Here is a 20,287-nt window from a genome sequence, read left to right on the forward strand (position 1 = left end):
AACAATGTGAGAGTGATATTGAATTTGAATCATACATTTTTCTTCACATGCACCTTATATATGAAAGTTGGTTAAGTGTCTCATGCTCCACGAATTTGAATGCGAGAGATTGTTAGATGATGTTCAACGGTGGTGAGAGATCCATGGCATGGATCAAGTGTGAGACTATGCAGCCTGGTTGGGGTATACATCCTTCGTTCTGGCGTAATGCTATTTGGCCGATGATTTGATCGTTTTCTTATTTGATCGTTTTCTTATTGGGCATTTGGTTGGTCCAAAGCATTGACTACTTACAAATATTGATACATATCATGTCTTTTTTTTTCCGTCTTCGCTGCCACAACATTATCGATCCAGAACATTTTTCCTCAAGGCTTCTCGTGATGTAATAGCGGAAAGTCTTTCAAAAAACTATGTCAAGATCTTCATACTGGTGTTGCTGCTTGGAGAAGTGGAAGAGGTTTTGCAGTCAACGTGAGTAACCTAAGGAACATGCATATTAGATGTTAGTCTCATCATTGAGACGTTTCGCAGGATCTTTTCGACATATGGCACTAGGTTTTTAGACTATGATGTTGTGCTTCCTCGTAGGATGCTTAAATGTCGTTGTATTTCTATAGTGATGTGTTTGTAAAGGCCCATGACAAGGCGGTACAATTCCAAGCCTCATAACGCATTCGCCCTTAAGAATTGTGTCCGGATATAACCCTGATTCCGCTAGCTACTCGCCCTAATGTAAAATCGATAGGGGGTTAGTGTGCATAAACTATAATCGCGTTTGTATGAGGTCTTGGTCAGGATTCTCTAAGAAGTATGTAGTCAACATATTCCCCAATCAAAATGGAGCAATTACCACTTCTTAAGAGTCCCCAAAATCCATACTCATTGGCCTCTATAAATACCTCATTTTTAGCATGAGAGAGGATAACTTATAACATATACAAAATACCCTAAAGAGATATAGAGATTTTCACCTCACGCAAGCTTTCCCCCTCCATAGCCAAAAACACCATCGAACAGAGTTTCTCACCACTGTGAGCAAGTCCTAAATCACCAAAACCTTAAAGCCTTTGATCACCTCTACCAACATAGAGGTTTCATGTATCTGTACTTTTTAGCAAGGACATTTGTGTCCACCTGTTCGCAAGTGTTTTTAGCGAACAATCATGAGTTTGAAAGTATTTGAGATTAACTCAAAAAATCTCTGGGGCAACTTTGTGCAAACACGTTTACAAGAAAATGTGTGTATGATGTGACTATGAATGTCTATGTGCAGACAGTATAAAGGCGAACTTTGAAAACAATAAAGTTTGAATTAAAGTAAAAAAAGTTTGAAATAAACAACATTAAATAAATGTCGTAAATGACAAGAAGAAAAGATGTTTCAATTAAGGAAACATAGAAATACGATGAAATGGACACAGACTCACATATCACTCACAAATTGTTTCGCACTTTGACTTGGGTACTCCTGTTCTATAGAGAAAGTGTAACATCTTAAACTCCGAAACTTATATATAAAGCATTACTTGATAAATTAATATGTTACTAACGATAACCCAAAACACAATTCAAAAATTATCAACATGCAGCGGAAATCATATCATAAAAACCTCAATAAAACTTCATAAATAGTTAATAAACTTCTTAAGCACCAAAGTCAACATTAACTCAAAAACATAACAAACTCCCGTCCCCGATGTTACACGATCAGAGCGCTAAAACCACTAAAGTGTGATAAAGTGATAAATAAAAATAAACGAAGGGTGGCTCCAACAAGCCACTTTTCACACACAGCAACAATGCTCACTCCTGGTATATGCAAGATGTCCATGGTTGATAACATGATACAAAAGGGTGAGAAACAACATTCAATATGAATAGTGTAAAGAATGCAAAGGTAGAGAAACATACAACACAACACACATTCAATACACAATCAACATCATTATAATCTCGGAACCAATCCCAATAATATACAATTTTAGGTATGCAATGTGACTCACGACACAACGTGACACTTATGCATGTGGCACCATTATAGACAACACATGTCCATCTCGCTTCTGAATCCACACCATCGGAACAGAGAACACCAATTCGCTACTAACACCTTTAGTAACACTTCACTGATTCCCATCTAGAACCATCTATTTGCTCCTGAATTCACACCATCATACCATAGCACACCAATTCGCTACTAACACCTTTAGTAACTGTTCACTGATTGATTCTCATCTGGAACCTATTACTCGCTCCTGAATCCACGCCATCAGGCCAGAACACACCACTTTTCAATTAACACCTTTAGTAACACTTTACAGACGCTCTTGAATCCACGCCATTAAATCAGAGCACACCAAAATTAGATTGAAGCCCGTACACCATGATGCATGATTTTCAACAACATGCAATATCACCAAAATTATCACCATGCATTCACCACAATTATGCACAACATCATTCTCAATACACAACAATTAATTAATTCCACAATAAATAATAAACAACACCAAGATACCTCCGAATAGTGACCCAACAGTACCACCGCGTGAAATATATATTCACATACAACACTCAATCATGTTAAATCATCTCAACATTGATTCATCATTAAGCATGTATTTGAGTCACATAATTATACACACACTTCATAATATATACTCACACATCATTCAAACATGTAAATTCATATCACAAGGCACTATCATATTTTAGCTTTGCGTGTTATCTTTCCAATGCTTCGAACCATGCCTTAATCGGAGTCTCGAAACTCAAGTTACGATAATTCGAGTCATGAACAACAACTCTGTGTTGTCATCCTCCCCAGGCGAGCATATCAGCTCGATAGGCAAAGTTCATAGGGCCAAGCTCGTCAGGCGAGCTTGCTGGGCGAGGTCTTTCATACATGCAGCACCAGAAACACGATTTTTGCACTATAGAGCCTCCAAAACTCTTCCAATTTGGTCCCAAACATCCCCAAACGCTCCGAAAATTATATCACATGTTATAACATCATTAGGACATGTTAAATCACATAATCATACCATTTAATTCATTCAATTTCATCAATTCATGTGTTATGATCATGCTTTCAACAACTCCAACAATGGCACATAATTATACACACATGAACATAACCATATATACATAAATCCAGCTACGAAAATTAGATGAATGCATTATAAATCATCAAATTCCAGAATTACATACAACAATAATAATTCGTAGTCAATTCACATAATTCCTAAAGAGAGTAAGGAGCTCTCATCTTTATCCTTCATGTTATACACTCATATTAAAGCCTTTTCTCCCCCTTACCTTAGTTTACTTGTAAAAATTCAGAATTTCTCAAGGTTATTCTTCCCTCTTCAAGCCCTACTCTTGCCTTGCCTCTTTACACCAAAAAATGTTTTCACGTACTATTTTTATCCAAAATTCTACTAACCACTATTTATCCCTAACCAAAATTTTAATCTCTTAAAAATTACACTAAGGCGCAACTTATGTCATAACTTTCACCACTTCCCTCATATTCTACCGTTTCCTCTTTTTCACCCAAATAATCTCTTTTCTCATTTATTTAATTAATTAATCGAAATAGTTATAATTCTAATTATTTTAATTATTTCAATTACTCTAATTCTTCTACCACCCACAAATGCCCCCAATTACACATACAATTCCACATACATAATTAATTAAAACACACAACATACCAAATAATTAAATAAAAAATACTAATAATTTGATTAAATAAACTCATCGAATTCTGGGGTGTTATAGAAAGTATATGAAATTTGCGACCCTGATTACAACATATGAACCTGCTATATATATTAAACTAAAAAAAAACTATTTTCGATAGTTTACTCCTAAAGAATCGAAACGTGTTTAAATACAGGCAACTCGTCTTTTAATGCACTGCCATATCTTCAGTACTTTAAAACTGCTGAAAACCATTATCCTACGTTCTCTAACTGCTCTTAGCGACTAGTAAATGCATGTATGTCGAAGGTAGTTGTTGATAACCCTAAGTCCCTTCTTCTGTCTTTGGTTTCCTCGATTTTTTAAGTATTTGGAGCTTGTTGAAAGTCTCGTCCTCGATATGATGTCGAGTGCTTATCCAGGTTTGTTCCTGAGACTCCTCAAAACCATAACTCAAGACCTGCTCTTGAGATTCTTCCAAACCACATCTTAAGATGCCAGTCGGGAAACCCTAGTAGATGTACCATTGTTGTTGACTTCTGTCAATCAATGCTAACACTTCGGATTTTCCTAATGCAACATTCACTTAAATTTTCTACTAAGTAAAAATCCCAATCTAACGGATGCCCTCCAAAAATTCCATATGGTCAAATGAAGAGAGGTGGCGTTTTTGTAACCCTTTGACATTATTTTCCCATTTTGCACACGTCACTTCAACAAAACGCCTCAGTATTTAATTATTATTCTTTGGTCATTATGACCACTTTACACCAAAACGTCATGTCACATACATGCGTGCAATCGATCATGATCACTCCATATTTCCTAGGAGCTTTAATTAAAAATGAAATCAAGAAAATCTCTCTTAATTACATTTCCATCTTTCCTAATGACCTTTCAATGTCATTTGTCAACTCAAGTGCGCCACATGGCTAAGATCATTTGGAGGGGGAAAAACTGAATTGTTTTCTCCTTTGGGTATTTAACACATTACCCCTCTACGTCCTCTTCTCTCTCACATTTCCATCTTTCTGAAACGCAAGAAAAAATAAAAGAAACCTTGAGAGTTTTCTCCCCAATGTTTTCTTTCTTATCCCGTAAGCTTCTCTTCAAGAAACTTTCAGAATCAATAATGGCGCCTAAATCTCAATCTTATCCTCCTTTTGCTGCTGAAATTGATACACCACTCTATGTCAATGATTGTGCATATGTTCCTAAACCTCCCAATGAGGATGGAAGAAGAAACCTCTGGTATCGTGTTTCTCTCATCCCTTACTCTATTTTGTTCATGTGTTCATGGGTCATCTCCCCAAGCTCATCAATAAACCCCATATGTTGAAAGAATTATTTCCTACTTTCCCTAGTTACGAACCCTTGGTGTTTGTAGATGCTCCATTTAATTTAAACTTCTTTGAGAACATAGTGTCACATTCTTCTCCTCCAATTGAGGATGCTGATTACATTAAATGGTTGAATAGAGTTGAAGGGGAAAAAAGCATTTTTATAGGGATTTGGGCACTTTTGACCTAATTCTACTATCACGAGTTGGCCCCACATACAATACTCATATGCTTATTTCAGCTATGTGCTTTTGGGATAGGTCGACCAATACGTTTCACCTTCCTTGAGGGATGATAACTCCCACCCTCTTTGGCATTGCTGCTATAGTTGATCTTAGACCAACTAGAGAGGCCTTTGAGCCCTCAACAAAAACAAAAATAAGACCTGGTTTTACCTTCTTTAGAACTGCCTATAGCTCCTTCATTGAGGATCACTAGGGTTTTACTTTCTTTTCTGACTTACTGGCTTTCCAGGTATGTCTTTTACGCTCAATTTATTCAGGTGGCAAATAAGTATATCACTTTAGCCACCAAACTTCATGAAGGGAGAAAAATCGGCCTGAGCAAGATAATTGTTTTTGGGCTATATGAATCACTAGGGTTGGCTTGCGGAGACTTGGAGAACAGGGTGAATCCTGACAATATTTAGATAGGTGGACCTCTTTGGCTTCTACAATTGTGGCTTAATGCCACTTTCGATCCTTCCCTAAAGATCAAAGTTCCTCTTAACCCAGAGGTGCGGGTTGAAGGTCTTAGGCTCACAAAACTTACTCCCGCAATGGGAAAGTTGTTTCTTTTGAGGTCTTCGAGAATTACTTCCAAACGTTTTATAGGTGCAAGACTCTCACTTCGACTATGGCACCATTTTCCAGTCAACAGTTCCATCTTGAGTGGTTCGGGAAACCATTTCTCAATTCATCCCTACAAGAAGAGAATGACATACATGTTACTCTACATGCTTGCTTCAGTCCCACAACTCAGTGGTTGATACTTACCTCTTCCAAGACAAGACTAAGGGTTAGTCCTTACCACCCAAACTTGGAGGCATGGCACTTTGGTTTGATCCAACTGCTCCCTAAGTGTTTAATTCCTTAAAGGAAGGCTTTCTTCTTTTCCACCGACAACACCACAGAGGAATGGCTTGAAAGTCTCCACTACTTTTGCAAAAGGAAAAAAGGTTTTCCTTGATTCCTTCGACTATTCGCTCTCTTACCACTACACTCAACATTTTGAGGAGTGGTGGGTGCTCCATTATGCCAATGTTCCATATCACGCACTCATTGCGCAACGTTTGGTTGACACTTTTTCCTTCCTGAGGGACCAACGTAATCTTCATCGACTAGGTCTGAAGAAGTACTTGATTTGTATCACCTTGAATCCTTCTTGGATTCTAATGCATCTTGTCTACTTTTTACAGGGGTTCCTACCAATCCAAAGGTATCGACTGCTGGTTCACAAGGCACTAACACTAGTAAAACTTCAAAGGTAAAAAAGATAACCTTCTTTTCTTTTAGTCTTTCTTATCAACATTTTGATCCAACTTGGCCTCTTAGGGTAGAAAGGAAACAAAGGCCTCTACTGCTGCAGGGCCATCAAGGACAAAATAACTAGGTAACGATGTTGATGATTCCAACAGAAAGATTCTGGTTTATACCTTCTATTATACTATTTCCATTAACTTTCTTTAACTTCTCTGATATCGTTGAACCATATTAGTCTCCTCAGAAAGAGAGTGAGTTTGACATCAATGATGATGGCCTACAATCTCCTCCTCCCATTTCTGTAAACTACCAAACAAACATACGCATCCATATTGTTGAGGCTGACGTTGTGCAATACAGGGCAAACAAACCCAATGTCGAATCTTCTGATCTTGGAAAGAAAATGAGGGTCAGGTGTAGACTATCATGGTTTTTAATGACGACGTGATTGAGGAGAGTGGACTGCCACCTTTGAACAAGAGAAATAATAGTGACATAACCTCCCAACAACCCACCCAGGGTGCTGAGAATACGTCTTCAGACCCTTTTCCAACTGTTAACAAGGTAACTTCTTTCTTTTGTATTTTAATTTTTCAAACTATGCACTAATTCAAAATTATTCATCTGGGCAGTCTGTCGATGCCAACCCTGAAGCCACTCAACCTAACCAGATGCATTATGCAATAATATCGACTACTCAAGAATTAAGTGCACGACGCCTTCGAAGACCACTTTACCATATGATAACTTACACAATGATGATGCCAATGGTGGAATCATCGATCAATCAAGACAAGTTGGTGGAGGGACTTTGGAGCTAATTATAGAGACTATTTAAAGTCCAGCTAAAGAGTCTCCTACTAAAAGGCAAGGATGACCTACAATAGAACCCACTCCTCAGGTTGATAAACCTAAGGCTCCAAATTCAGAAGTTCTCATGGGATCTACTCATTCACAAGAAACAACTAGGGGAACTCATGTTGAAAAGACTTCAAACATTGTTGTGCCCAACCATGTCCAGCCTTTTGCAGAGTCTCCTAGTCATGAAGGATTTCAAGATCATACTCATTATTCTCCTACTTCAGGATCACTGTCTCAATCTCAGGAGAGATTCATTGATGTCTTTGCTTCCACTCTACATGCTTCAGAGGCTGGAGGTAATCAAAATAATCATGTCGAGGATTTCAAAAGACTCGTAGATAGCCAAGAGAGTTTCTATGACTTATCTTCGACTTCGCCTAGTGGTCATCCTGACAACTTTAATGAGTTGTTCCAGCAGTTAAAGTCCATACTTGTTAGATTGGACCTTTTCTAAATAATCAGAGACGAGCCTATTGCTTTATTTAAGGCCCATGGATTGGTTTTGAAGTTGAGCAAATTAGAGGTGTCGAGCGCCATTGTTGATTTTGTTTTGGACTTCAAACCTCTTCTTAAGTAGGTTGTTCAAGTTCTTAGGAAAAAGCAAGAGTATGTCGGTCGATTCGAGATGAGAGTCGAAATTCTGCATGAACATCAAAGCTTGGTTTTTGAGTCTTAACTTCAAGTTGTTGAGTTAGAAGCAAAGGATAAGACAAAGAACAAATTGGCAACTATGGAAGTTGATATTATGTCTTAGACTCAAAAAGCAAACTGGTTGCACATGAAGATTGAGGCAATAGAGAAGGAGAAAGCATTGTTGAATACTTCTGAGTTAGATTCTATCGAGGATAAACTAGTCGAAGAAGTCAACACTGGTTTGGAGCATGCAAAAACTACTCCCTTACTCGAAGTAAAAGTGGAAAAACTGAGAGTTGATGACCGCCTGGCTGATAGGAAACTTGAGCATCCAAAGCTACGCTTCGAGGAGTTAAAAAGTAAATTGAAGTCTTATGGCTGATGTCATTTGTTTGTTTTCTTATATTTTGTAATGTACTTCTTATTTTGTAAGGCCTTCCATTTTTGGCATAATTAGTATACTAGATTGAAAACCCCTTTTACACATTTTGTTGATATTTTTACTTCCTACAACATAGGATTATACCTTTTAAAGTATTTTCCATTTACTCATATTACTCGATTGCCAAAACTTAACTCCTCAATTTCATAAGCACTATTTGAAAACACTTGGTTAATGTTAAATGGACTTTCCCAATTTGGAATTTTCCTAAGGCTTTATCTCTTCGATCCATATGTAATATAACCTTTCACATGTAATCTCTTACCGAAAATACTTCCGACTTGACTTTCTTATTAGATGCTTTAGATACTCGCTCCTTTTGTCTAATAAGAACGTCCAGAGCGGTTAGCCTCTCTTCATCCAAGTCGACCAATTCATCCATCATTATGCTCTAGTAATGGTCGGAAGTAATTTTTCTTTGCCTTTGGATTCTCACTAACTACAAGTGTATTTATATAGGAAACATTGTATCATGCCCAAAAGTTAGTCGGAAAGGCATAGAGTTAGTTGCCTCTTTAGGGGACGTTCGACAGACCCAAAGTGCTTGGTCAAATGTCTTATGTCAATTATTTGGCTTTTGGCCTACATGTTTTTTGATCAGGCTAATTATGACCTTGTTTATAACCTCGACTTGACTGTTTGCTTGAGCATATTAAGGGGTAGAGGTTACCAGTTTGATTCCTGATTCCGAGGCAAACTTCACCATCTTTCGAACAATAAAAATTGATCCTTGATATGTGGTTATAGTTTAAGGAATCTATAATCTAGAGATTATATGACTTTGGATAAAGTTTATCGCAATATCTTGGTCGACATTTACCAAAGCATTGTTTATACCAATTCGGTAACGTAGTCGTTTCCTACCAAGATGTATTTGTGACACTTGGATGATATCGATCTAATCTCACCAATCAAATCTAAAGCATAACCTCTAAATTTCCATGTTTGATTATTTCATGTAACTCGTTGGCTGGGACATGCTGGATCCCTGCGTGCTTTTGACATTCCTGACACCCTTTGGCAAATTTTATGCAATCTTTCAACATGGCGGGTGTTAGATGCCAAAGTGTGTTTATTTGAGCTATCAAATGTGGGCATCTTTCACTCCTTTTTGTCGAAAAAGTGTTCGAAACCGCCCTTGCTTTTGATGATTTGCAATACAATGTGAAATGATCTTGGTACCTTTAATTTGTGTGTTATTGTGCAGGAATTAGGCATGAAAGAGTAGAAAACTAAGGCACAAGAAAGATGGCAAAGGAACCAAGAAAGAAAGCAAACATAAGCAAGCTCGTTAGGCGAGTGAGGTAGCGAATCCTTCGCTAGGCGAGCAGGTAGCGAGATGCCAGCGAACACTCCCAGAATTTTACAGTGGCAAATTGATCAAAACTCGTTGTGGCGAGGGATGTAGCGAACGCTTCCAGTGGAAAATTCTTCAACATTCGCTAGGCGTGCATCCAGCGAGCTTCCAATGAGCAATTCCAGTAATAAAACCTCAAACCTCGCTGGAGCGAAGGTGTGAAGCGTGGGATTCGCCTAGCGAAGAAATGTTCCCCTAGCAAACATATGCATACTGGACGCAGGCTCTTCTGGTGGCCTATTTTGGGGCTCGCTAGGCGAACCATTCTGCTCGCCTAGCGAGCATGACAGCTCAGTAACCAGTACTATAAGTAGCATGGGCTACTTTTTGGAAAGGACACTTACTTAGATATTTTTCAGATCTTTTCATTTTTTCTTGGGATCATATTTTGTGCCCTAGAAAGCCATTTTCTCATACTTCTTCTTCTCTTAACAATATTTCAAAAAAAGAAGGTGGATTCCCATCCAATCTCGATTCTTCGACTCAGATGTTGATCAACCTTTGACCGAAACTTGTTGTTCAAGCTACCATGAAAATGAGTATCTAAGTCCTTCATTTTGTCAAGGTTAGATGTAGATGATCATAAGCTTTGTATGTATATGGGTTGATCTTCATTTGTAAACTCTTTGATGATGAATGTATGGTGAAAACCTTGTTTTATTGATAACTCTTTGTGTTGGTTTATGATTGAAAGATGTTTTCCAACTCTTGACCTAGGTTTTCATCCATCCTTGTTCTTTAGCTAGAGATAGTAATGAATGAGTTTGTTCACTAAAAAAGTTAAACCTAAAAGTTGTCATTTTGATAGATTGTGTGAGAGATCAACAATGGATCAAAATGGGAAAAACCACAATGTGTGTTAGAGATAAACACATTGGGAGGACTTTGTGGATGTGTTTATCATCTAATGGAGTTTATGAGTTTTATTTGATCGAACATATGCATGCAAAGTGATCGTCGAACCCTAACTTTGACAATCTTTCTCAAATCGTAACACCAAAACTTTTACCGCAATTTCTTACTTTTTATGCAAGCTACCGTAACCGAAAACTAAACCCCCCTTTGTTACTATAAGTTAAGAATTTAACAACTATCGAACGGCGGCAATATCACATAATCCCTGTGGAGACGATAACAAACCCCGATACTCTAACCCTGTTTCAACAAAATGGCGCCGTTGCCGGGGATTGTGAATTGATATTGCGAGCATCGCCATAGTTGCTAAATTTGTAACTTCCGAATTTTTGACTTGTGCTTGTTAATTTATTTGGTTTAGTGTGCAACTTTCGTTTTATGCGAGGGCAGGTTCCTGAGGACCAACTTCTTTTTGATCCCGAGATCGAAAGAATCGCAAGGAGACTGAATAGCAGAGCGAGATGAAGGAGGCAACAAGCTAGACAACGACAAGAACAAGGAGAAGGTTCTTATACAACACACACACCACCTTTCATACCTATCATGGATCCACCTCCACCACCGCCCGTTTCCACACCATGTGTCAACAGTCCGAGGAATACAGCTCAATTTGCCAACCATACGGGAAGGCAAGCCGAGATGAAGACGAGAACTCTTAACTTGCTATACGGAAGTTCATTCACCGGAATGGACCATGAATACCCCTTTGCTTTTCTCACCAAATTTTACGAGATAGCATTGGCGGCCGGAGTTGATCAAGCTCAAGAGCTACCGTTGTTCAAAAGACTATTTCCTCATGATTTGCTCGGCAAAGCCAAAGATTGGTACTTGGATCAAACACCTGCAGTCATGACGGATTGGAACGTGTTGGAAGAGAAGTTCATTGAAATATTTTTCTCCCACAACCAGTTCATGGAATCCAAAACGGTTATCTCCGTGTTTTCGCAAGGAACCAACGAATCATTGAATGAGGCATGGGAAAGATTTAAATTCATGCTTCGAAAGTGCAAAGGGCATGGTTTTGACGAATTGACGCAAATCCACATTTTCAAGAATGGCCTTCAACCTAATTGCAATACTTTATTGGATGCTACCTCAGGTGGTTCTTTGTTGTCTAAAAGCGCCGAAGAAGCTACTGATATCATTAACCGTATGGCTCTAAATGACCTCCAAAGTCAAAGTAGAGGCAACTCTTTGAAGAAACCGGGAGTGCTTGAACTTGGGACAAATGATGCTATTCTTGCCCAAAATAAACTCATTTTACAACAAGTTGAACTCTTAACTCAACAAATAAAAGAGTTGAAAGAACCGTCAAGAGCTAAACAAATAGCTTGTTGTGAGCTTTGCAAGGGTGATCATGACACCGAGTTTTGTCCACCTCCCGGGTTCGAAGAGGTAAATTACATGGAGAACCAACAAGACTACCAACCGAGGCAACAACAACAACAACCGTATCAACAACATCCTCAAAATCAACAACAACACTTTCAAGGGAATCAAGGGTTCCAACCAAGGGCTAACTATCACCATAACCAATGTTATGGGGGTGGTACTTCTAGCCGTCAAAATCCTTACCAAACTCAACAACCGCCGGTCGTGACTTCAAAGTTAGAAGAGACATTGACACAATTTATGCAATTGTTGATGGCTAATCAAAAGAGCAACGATGCGGCAATCAAAAATTTCGAAACTCAAGTCGGTCAACTTGCTAAACAACTAGCGGAACAACAACCCGGACCTTCTTTTTCGGCGAACACGCAAACGAATCCAAAAGAGCATTGTAAAGCGATAACGACGAGAAGTGGAAGGGAGTTGATTAGTGAGAGTAAAAAAAGAGATGAGAGTGAAAAAAGAGAGGATGAGGAAAAAGATGAGGAGAAAAAAATTGAGGATAGCATTGATGGTGAAGTTGGGGAGTGGAGTGAGGAAGAAGTTGAAAAGAATGAAAAAAATGGTGAAGTAGAAAATAAAGAAAGTGTGGAAGTTGAAAAAAATATGAGTGATGAAGTGATGGTGGAGGGAGTAAAAAAGAAAAGAGAGAAGAATTCTAGAGTCTCTAAAGGAGGTAGTGGGTGCTACTCCAATCCAAAACCTTACGTATCCACATGCTCCACCTAAAAGGGAGAATGAACGGTATTACGCCCGGTTCATGGATATATTCAAACAACTTCAAGTGAACATTCTGTTTGCTGAAGCATTGGAGCAAATGCCTAAGTATGCGAAATTCATGAAAGACATACTTACTAAAAAGCGGAGGTACACGGAACTGGAGACAATTGTCCTAGATGCTAGTTGTAGTGCAATCATTCAACGGACGCTTCTGAGAAAAGAGGTTGACCCGGGACGAGTTACTTTGCCGGTTAAAATTGGTGATGTCTATGTCGGAAAAGGGCTAATTGATTTGGGATCAAGCATTAATCTAATACCATTGTCTATTGTGAAGAGGCTTGGCAACATTGAAATGAAGGCCTTCCGGATGACTTTGCAATTGGCTGATAAGTCGACTACCCATCTTCATGGGTTAGCTCAAGATGTATTGGTCAAAGTTGACAAATTCTTCTTCCCGGTTGATTTCATTGTAATTGATATGGAAGAGGATGATGATGCTCCTCTTATTCTTGGCCGACCGTTCATGAAAACCGCACGCATGATGATTGATGTTGACGACGGTTTGATGAAAGTAAGGGTCCAAAATAAAGAAGTTACTTTTGATCTATTCGAAGCCATGAAGCATTCAAATGATAAAAGTGATAGCTTTCGCATCGATGTGATCGAAGAGGAAACTTTTGAGGTTTCTAAACATATTCATGAGATACCCCCTATGGAGTTAGCTCTTGATGACTCCTTTGAAGTTTTCACAATTGAATAAGAGCAAGCTCTTGATGAATGCCTAAGGGAACTTGATAGTTACATTCGTGGGAAGTTGAGGAGGAAGTATTGAAGAAGGAGGGTAATGAAGAAAAATCGCCGATTGAATTGAAAATGTTACCTTCTAATTTGAAGTATGCATTCCTCGACGAGACCGAAGCAAAGCCGGTTATCATAAGCAATCTTTTGTCAAAGAATGAAGAAGCCCGTTTGATCAATGTTTTGAAAAAGAATCAAGAAGCCATGGGTTGGACTCTTTCCGATCTCAAGGGAATTAATCCTTCCTATTGCATGCACAAGATCTTAATGGAAGACGACTTTAAGCCGGTAGCTCAACCGCAACGCCGCTTAAATCCTACTATGAAGGAAGTTGTTAGAAAGGAGGTTGTTAAGTTATTGGATGCGGGAATGATTTACCCTATTTCGGATAGCCCATGGGTTAGTCCTGTACATGTGGTTCCGAAGAAAGGTGGCATTACCGTGATTCGAAATGAAAAGGATGAGTTGATCCCGACAAAAGTGGCAACGGGGTGGCGTATGTGCATTGATTATAGGCGGTTGAATACCGCAACTCGAAAAGGTCACTTTCCACTTCCGTTCATGGATCAAATGCTAGAAAGACTTTATGGGTAACAATACTATTGTTTCTTAGATGGCTATTCCGGGTATAACCAAATTGCGGTTGACCCGGCCGATCATGAAAAGACGGCTTTCACATGTCCTTTTGGAATTTTCGCATACCGTAAAATGCCCTTTGGGTTGTGCAATGCACCGGCGACTTTCCAAAGATGTGTGCAAGCTATTTTTGCCGACCTTATTGAGAAAACAATGGAAGTCTTTATGGACGACTTCTCCGTATTTGGTGGTTCCTTTGGTCTATGCTTGGACAACTTGGAAACGGTTCTTGAAAGATGTATGAAGACAAACCTTGTTCTTAATTGGGAGAAGTGCCACTTCATGGTGATCGAGGGGATAATGCTTGGCCATAAAGTCTCTTCAAGAGGGCTTGAAGTTGATCGTGCTAAAGTTGAAGTCATTGAAAAGTTACCTCCTCCGGTGAATTTGAAGGGAATCCGAAGCTTTCTGGGGCACACCGGTTTCTATCGGTGCTTTATCAAATACTTCTCAAAGGTAGCTAAGCCTTTGAGTAACTTGCTAGCTAAGGATCAGGTATTTCTTTTAACTGATGAGTGTTTACAAGCTTTTGAAATTTTAAAGGAAAAATTGGTTACCGCTCCAATTATAGTCGCTCCAAATTGGAATTTAAATTTTGAGCTAATGTGTGATGCGAGCGACTATGCAATCGGAGCGGTATTAGGCCAAAGAAAAGAGAAAAAATTTCATGCGATACACTACGCAAGTAAAGTTCTTAATGAGGCTCAAGTTAACCATGCCACCACTGAAAAAGAATTACTTGCGATAGTGTATGCGCTTGAAAAGTTTAGGTCCTATCTTATTGGTTCCAAGGTCGTAGTGTATACCGACCACTCGGTGATTAAATATTTGCTCACCAAACCGGACTCAAAGCAAAGGCTCATCCGTTGGATCCTCTTGTTGCAAGAATTTGATGTTGAAATCAAAGACAAGAAAGGATCGGAAAATTTGGTGGCGGATCATTTATCTCGCTTAGTTAATGTGGAGGTTACCGCTTCCGAGAAGGAAATCCGGGAAGAGTTTCCTGATGAAAAACTTTTCAAAGTTCAAGTTAGGTCGTGGTTTGCGGACTTTGCGAACCATAAGGCTAGTGGTTTGGTGCCTCCCGACCTAACTTCGAACCAAAAAAGGAAATTTCTCTCGGATGCTAAGTATTACGTGTGGGACGACCCATACTTGTTTAAATTGGGTGGTGACAACCTTTTAAGGAGGTGTGTTACTGGCGATGAAGTGTAAAGCATTCTTTGGCATTGTCACAACTTGCCTTACGGCGGACACTACAATGGGGTAAGAACGGCCATTAAAGTCCTTCAGTCAGGATTTTATTGGTCTACTATTTTCAAAGACGCAAATGCCCATGCGCAAAGTTGTGATAGTTGCCAAAGAAGTGGTGGGATTGGTAAGAGAGACGAGATGCCTCTCCAAAATGTCCAAGATGTTGAAGTATTCGATTGTTGGGGTATCGACTTTGTTGGACCATTCCCACCCTCATATGGTAATGAATATATGCTTGTGGCGGTTGACTATGTTTCTAAGTGGGTTGAGGCAATTGCCTCACCTCGGGCGGATGCTAAAACGGTAATCAAATTTTTGAAGAAAAACATCTTTTCCCGTTTTGGAACCCCCCGTGTGTTGATTAGTGATGGAGGGTCACACTTTTGTAATGCACCGTTAGAAAGCGTTTTGAAACATTACGGTGTATCACATAGAGTGGCGACTCTATATCACCCTCAAGCAAACGGTCAAGCCGAAGTCTCTAATCGTGAGATTAAGAGAATTCTTGAAAAACCGTGTCAAATTCTAAAAAAGAGTGGTCGAAAAAATTGGATGAAGCTTTATGGGCATACCGTACCGCTTTTAAAGCTCCAATTGGTCTAACTCATTTTCAATCGGTGTTTGGTAAAACTTGCCATTTGTCGGTCGAATTGGAGCACAAAGCTTTGTGGGCTCTGAAATTATTGAATTTTGATAAGGATTTGGCCGGTGAAAAAAGAAAAGTGCAATTGCTTGAGTTGGAAGAAATGCGCAATGCCGCATATCACTCGAGTTGGTTGTACAAAGAAAAGGTGAAAAAGTATCATGACAAAAAGCTTAGGAAGAAGGAATTTGTGCCCGGACAGTTGGTCCTATTGTTCAATTCTAGGTTGAAGCTATTCCCCAAAAAATTGAAATCTAAATGGTCCGGGCCATTTCGTGTCAAAGAAGTCAAAGAATATGGAGCTGTTGTCATTGAAGACTTGGAGAAGAAAGAGAGTTGGACGGTTAACAACCAACGTTTGAAGGTTTATCTTGGCGGTCTTGTGGATCGCAAGAGTTATGCTATCTCCTTGGATGCTCCTCTGTGAGCATCTCAAACCGTCGAGCTTATCCGACGTTAAACAAGCGCTTGTTGGGAGGCACCCCAACATTGTAAGTATTTACAGCTTTCTGTTGTGTGGTATTGGTGTTCAAATTGATGGAACCTTGCTGAAATGTGATGTGCATGCTGTTTTGAAAAAACAAAATACTGTCATGCTCGCTAGCTGCTTGCTAGGCGAAGGCAGTAGCGAGCTGATTCGCTAGCTGCTCGCTAGGCGAAAATAGTAGCGAGCGTAGCGTGACAAAACTTTTATTTTATTTTCAGAAGGCCACTCGTTTGGGCCCAAAACCATTTTAAATTGTTTTAGTTTGAACCTCACGAACTCACAACTACTCTCACACTTTTCACTCCCATCTCACACAAACCCTAACCGTCGCATTCCAAATTCAATCGACCTCTCCAAACAGGTTTGATTCTATCTCCATTACTTTATGCTTTCAAGTTGTAAATTCTGAAGTATGAGACATTTAGGGTGAATTTGGGAGATTGGGTATCATTAGGTTTTGCATGTATGTTTAGGTTTGCATGTATGTTTAGAACGATTCCTAGCATGATAAATCACTTTGTTTCTGAAATGGGTACCATTAGACTTAGGGTTTTCTGAAATCGGTTTGTTATCAAGGAAGAACTCAGAATCCTGTAACATTCGCTAGCATCTTCGCTAGGCGAATCAGTGGCGAGCATTCGCTGCCACTTCGCTAAGAGAACCCGTAGTGAATCTTCGATGGGTCCTCGCTAAGCGAAGCAGTAGCGACCATGACAGCATTTGGTTTTTCTGTTTTGATCTCTAATCTGTTTTGTGGTTGTGTGCTGTTTCTTTTCTATGATTTTACAGATGGCATCCAGGTCAAGCTCTGCGAAAAAGAGAAAGGTCGGGAGCACTTCCCGCACTGTGCCAATACAATTTGACACAGATAAGTTCGTTGGGCCAAAGCAAGCCGCACGTTATGTGGCTTTGGAAAAAAGGAAAATTTTACCTGAAAAGAGGTTTGTGATCAACGAACAAGGCGAGTATAAGACTTTTGCAGGGTTGATTCATAGCAAGAAATGGGACCGGTTGATCTCTCCACTTGAAAGCTATGACATCGAGATAGTGCGTGAGTTCTATGCGAACGCACTGCCAAATGACGACGAGCCTTTCACTTGGACGACTAGAGTGTCAGGACGTCAGGTCGCTTTCAATAAGGATCCTATCAACCGTGTGCTGGGTGAACCGCTCCATCTGGGAGCTAATAAGAGGGACACATACCATAGGGATCTAAGGCTCCACAGGGACACTGATTCTATTTCTGCAGCCCTGTTGTTTGAGGGAAAGTCAGTTGAGGTGAACCCATCTGGGGTTCCTATGAGGTACCATAAGGAGGATATGATTCCCTTGGCTCAGCTGATCCTAATGTTGGTTCTGACCAATATTAAACCCAAGTCCCACACGTCGACCGTGCCGATCCCAGTGGCACACTTGGTCCACTGCATTCTCACTAATATTCAGATCGATGTGGCGAGAATCATTGCTATTGAGATGAAGTCTGTGGTTGAGAGCGGGCTGAAGTCGGGGGCACGAGTTAACTGCCCCCTTGCTTTTCCTTGTCTCATCATGGCTTTGTGCCAACAGTCGAGGGTGAAGCTACCCTCCCGCAGTCAAGTGAGGATTTCGTCCGCCATCGACGATAGATATGTGGCCAAGTACTGTAAGCCCAAGAACTTCAGGAGTAGTACAGGTGTTGGTGAGACCGGGGCTGCTGATGGTCCTGGTACTTTTGCTCAGGGATTTGATCCTTTCCAGCAGTTTGTCTGCAATTATAATTAGGATTGGATGGCGGAGACTCAGCGCGCCATGATTGATATCCACGATTCTATGCAGTTGTTACAGTTACAGGTACCTGACCCTTCTGGAGAGCATCCTCTGATGACGCGTGAGCAGTTCCTGCAACATGCTGGCTGGCCTGAGGACAGGCCTGTTTTCGGAGAAGGGGCGGGTGCTGGTGCTTCTGGTTCTGGTGGTGCTGATGATGATGATAGTGATGATGGTTCCGGTTCTGAGGCCGGTAGTGAAGAGGGTTCTGAGTCCTATGAGGACTAAGTTTGTTTTTTTTTGTTATGTTTTATTTTATTTTATTTTCAGATATTTGGTAGTTGGTTATGTACTTTTTGGGGTGTTTTGTCCCCTACGCACATTTTCAACATTTTGAAGTAATGGTTATTGTTTATGTTTTAAATTATTGTATTGAGTTGAATTTCTTTTGTTTAATAAATTTTTGGTTGTTGAGGGTCAAACCTTCTAGATTGATTGCTCCTCAAAGAAGTATCCAATGAAGGTGCATCCGAGCTTGGATGGCAATGATAAAAATAAACAAGCGAATAATGCTAAGGTACATGGTTACCTCCGGTTAGAATTTTAGAATGCATTAAGAACTTTACTCTTTTCGTAAGTAAATATTGTTCATTTTGCAACATAATTGAATGAATGATTCACATAGGACTTAGAACCACAAATTGTGAGGAAACCTCCATTATACACTAAAACTGCTGGATTCTAATAAACTGTGTCGATTCATTTGATTCATGCTTTGTCTTTTATTATTGTGAATTTGTGGAAGCAATTAGAAATGATCAAGGCGCTTGTTTTCTTTCGAGCACAACCAGTTCCAAATACAACTTACCCGTGAGCAGAGAGTATTCATGAACCCCTTTGAGCTTAAACAGTTGAATCTCAGCTTGAAATAAGGCGAGATGTCAAAATCTTTTTTCTTGAAACCCTGAAATTTTTGATAATTGTTCTTTTGCTGTAAAAAGTCAAGAATATTCACTTGGGGTGAGTAAAAGATAAGTTGGGGAGAACGAAAATGAGAATCGGTAGGTGCCACAACTCTTGAATAACCGAGCAAGCATTGAAAAAAAATTAGAAAAGAGAAACATCTGTTTTGTGAATACGATGTGAAAAAAAATAAAGAAAATAAAAATGAATGCTTGCTTGGAAGAAAAATAGTGAAAAACAAAAATTGAGTTGTGAAATAAGAGTTGTGAAGGTTTCAAATGAGAAATAAGTGGAACGAAGTTGAGATGTGTGAATAGCTTGTACAGTGAATGTCTCTTTTGCGTCGGCAAGTTCGTTTTCAATGGCCTTAGATATGACACTTGTTTGTAAACCTGACCAAGCTACAACCGGAAAAGACCTTAGTGATCTTCGTGCTTCCGCATTTTCATTTATAAGTGTTAGACATTGTATGAATTGAATTGAATTGTGCATTGTTTGTTGGAGAGTGAAATTGTTCCCGCGGTTGCAAACGCGTAATTTCTTCAATCCTTATTCGAAAAGGAGAGATAGGGTGTTTCATTCAGGATAACATTGTTGTGGATTGATACATGTTTTGCATTGCTATAAGGTTTTAGTTCTTGTGTATTGTGTTATTCTAACCATTGGGAACTTGTGTCTAGTTGATTCTCTTGTGTTTGAGCCGTTTTATCCAATTTCGGAGAAATCTTTTTCTTTAGGCAAATCCTCTTGTCCTTCAAGAGGCATACTTTGCTTGAGAGCAAGCAAGAATCTAGTTGGGGAGAGTTGTTAGATGCCAAAGTGTGTTTATTTGAGCTATCAAATATGGGCATCTTTCACTCCTTTTTGTCGAAAAAGTGTTCGAAACCGCCCTTGCTTTTGATGATTTGCAATAC

This window comes from Lathyrus oleraceus, chromosome 5, assembly GCF_024323335.1.
Source record: "Lathyrus oleraceus cultivar Zhongwan6 chromosome 5, CAAS_Psat_ZW6_1.0, whole genome shotgun sequence".
NCBI classification, from domain to species: domain Eukaryota; kingdom Viridiplantae; phylum Streptophyta; class Magnoliopsida; order Fabales; family Fabaceae; genus Lathyrus; species Lathyrus oleraceus.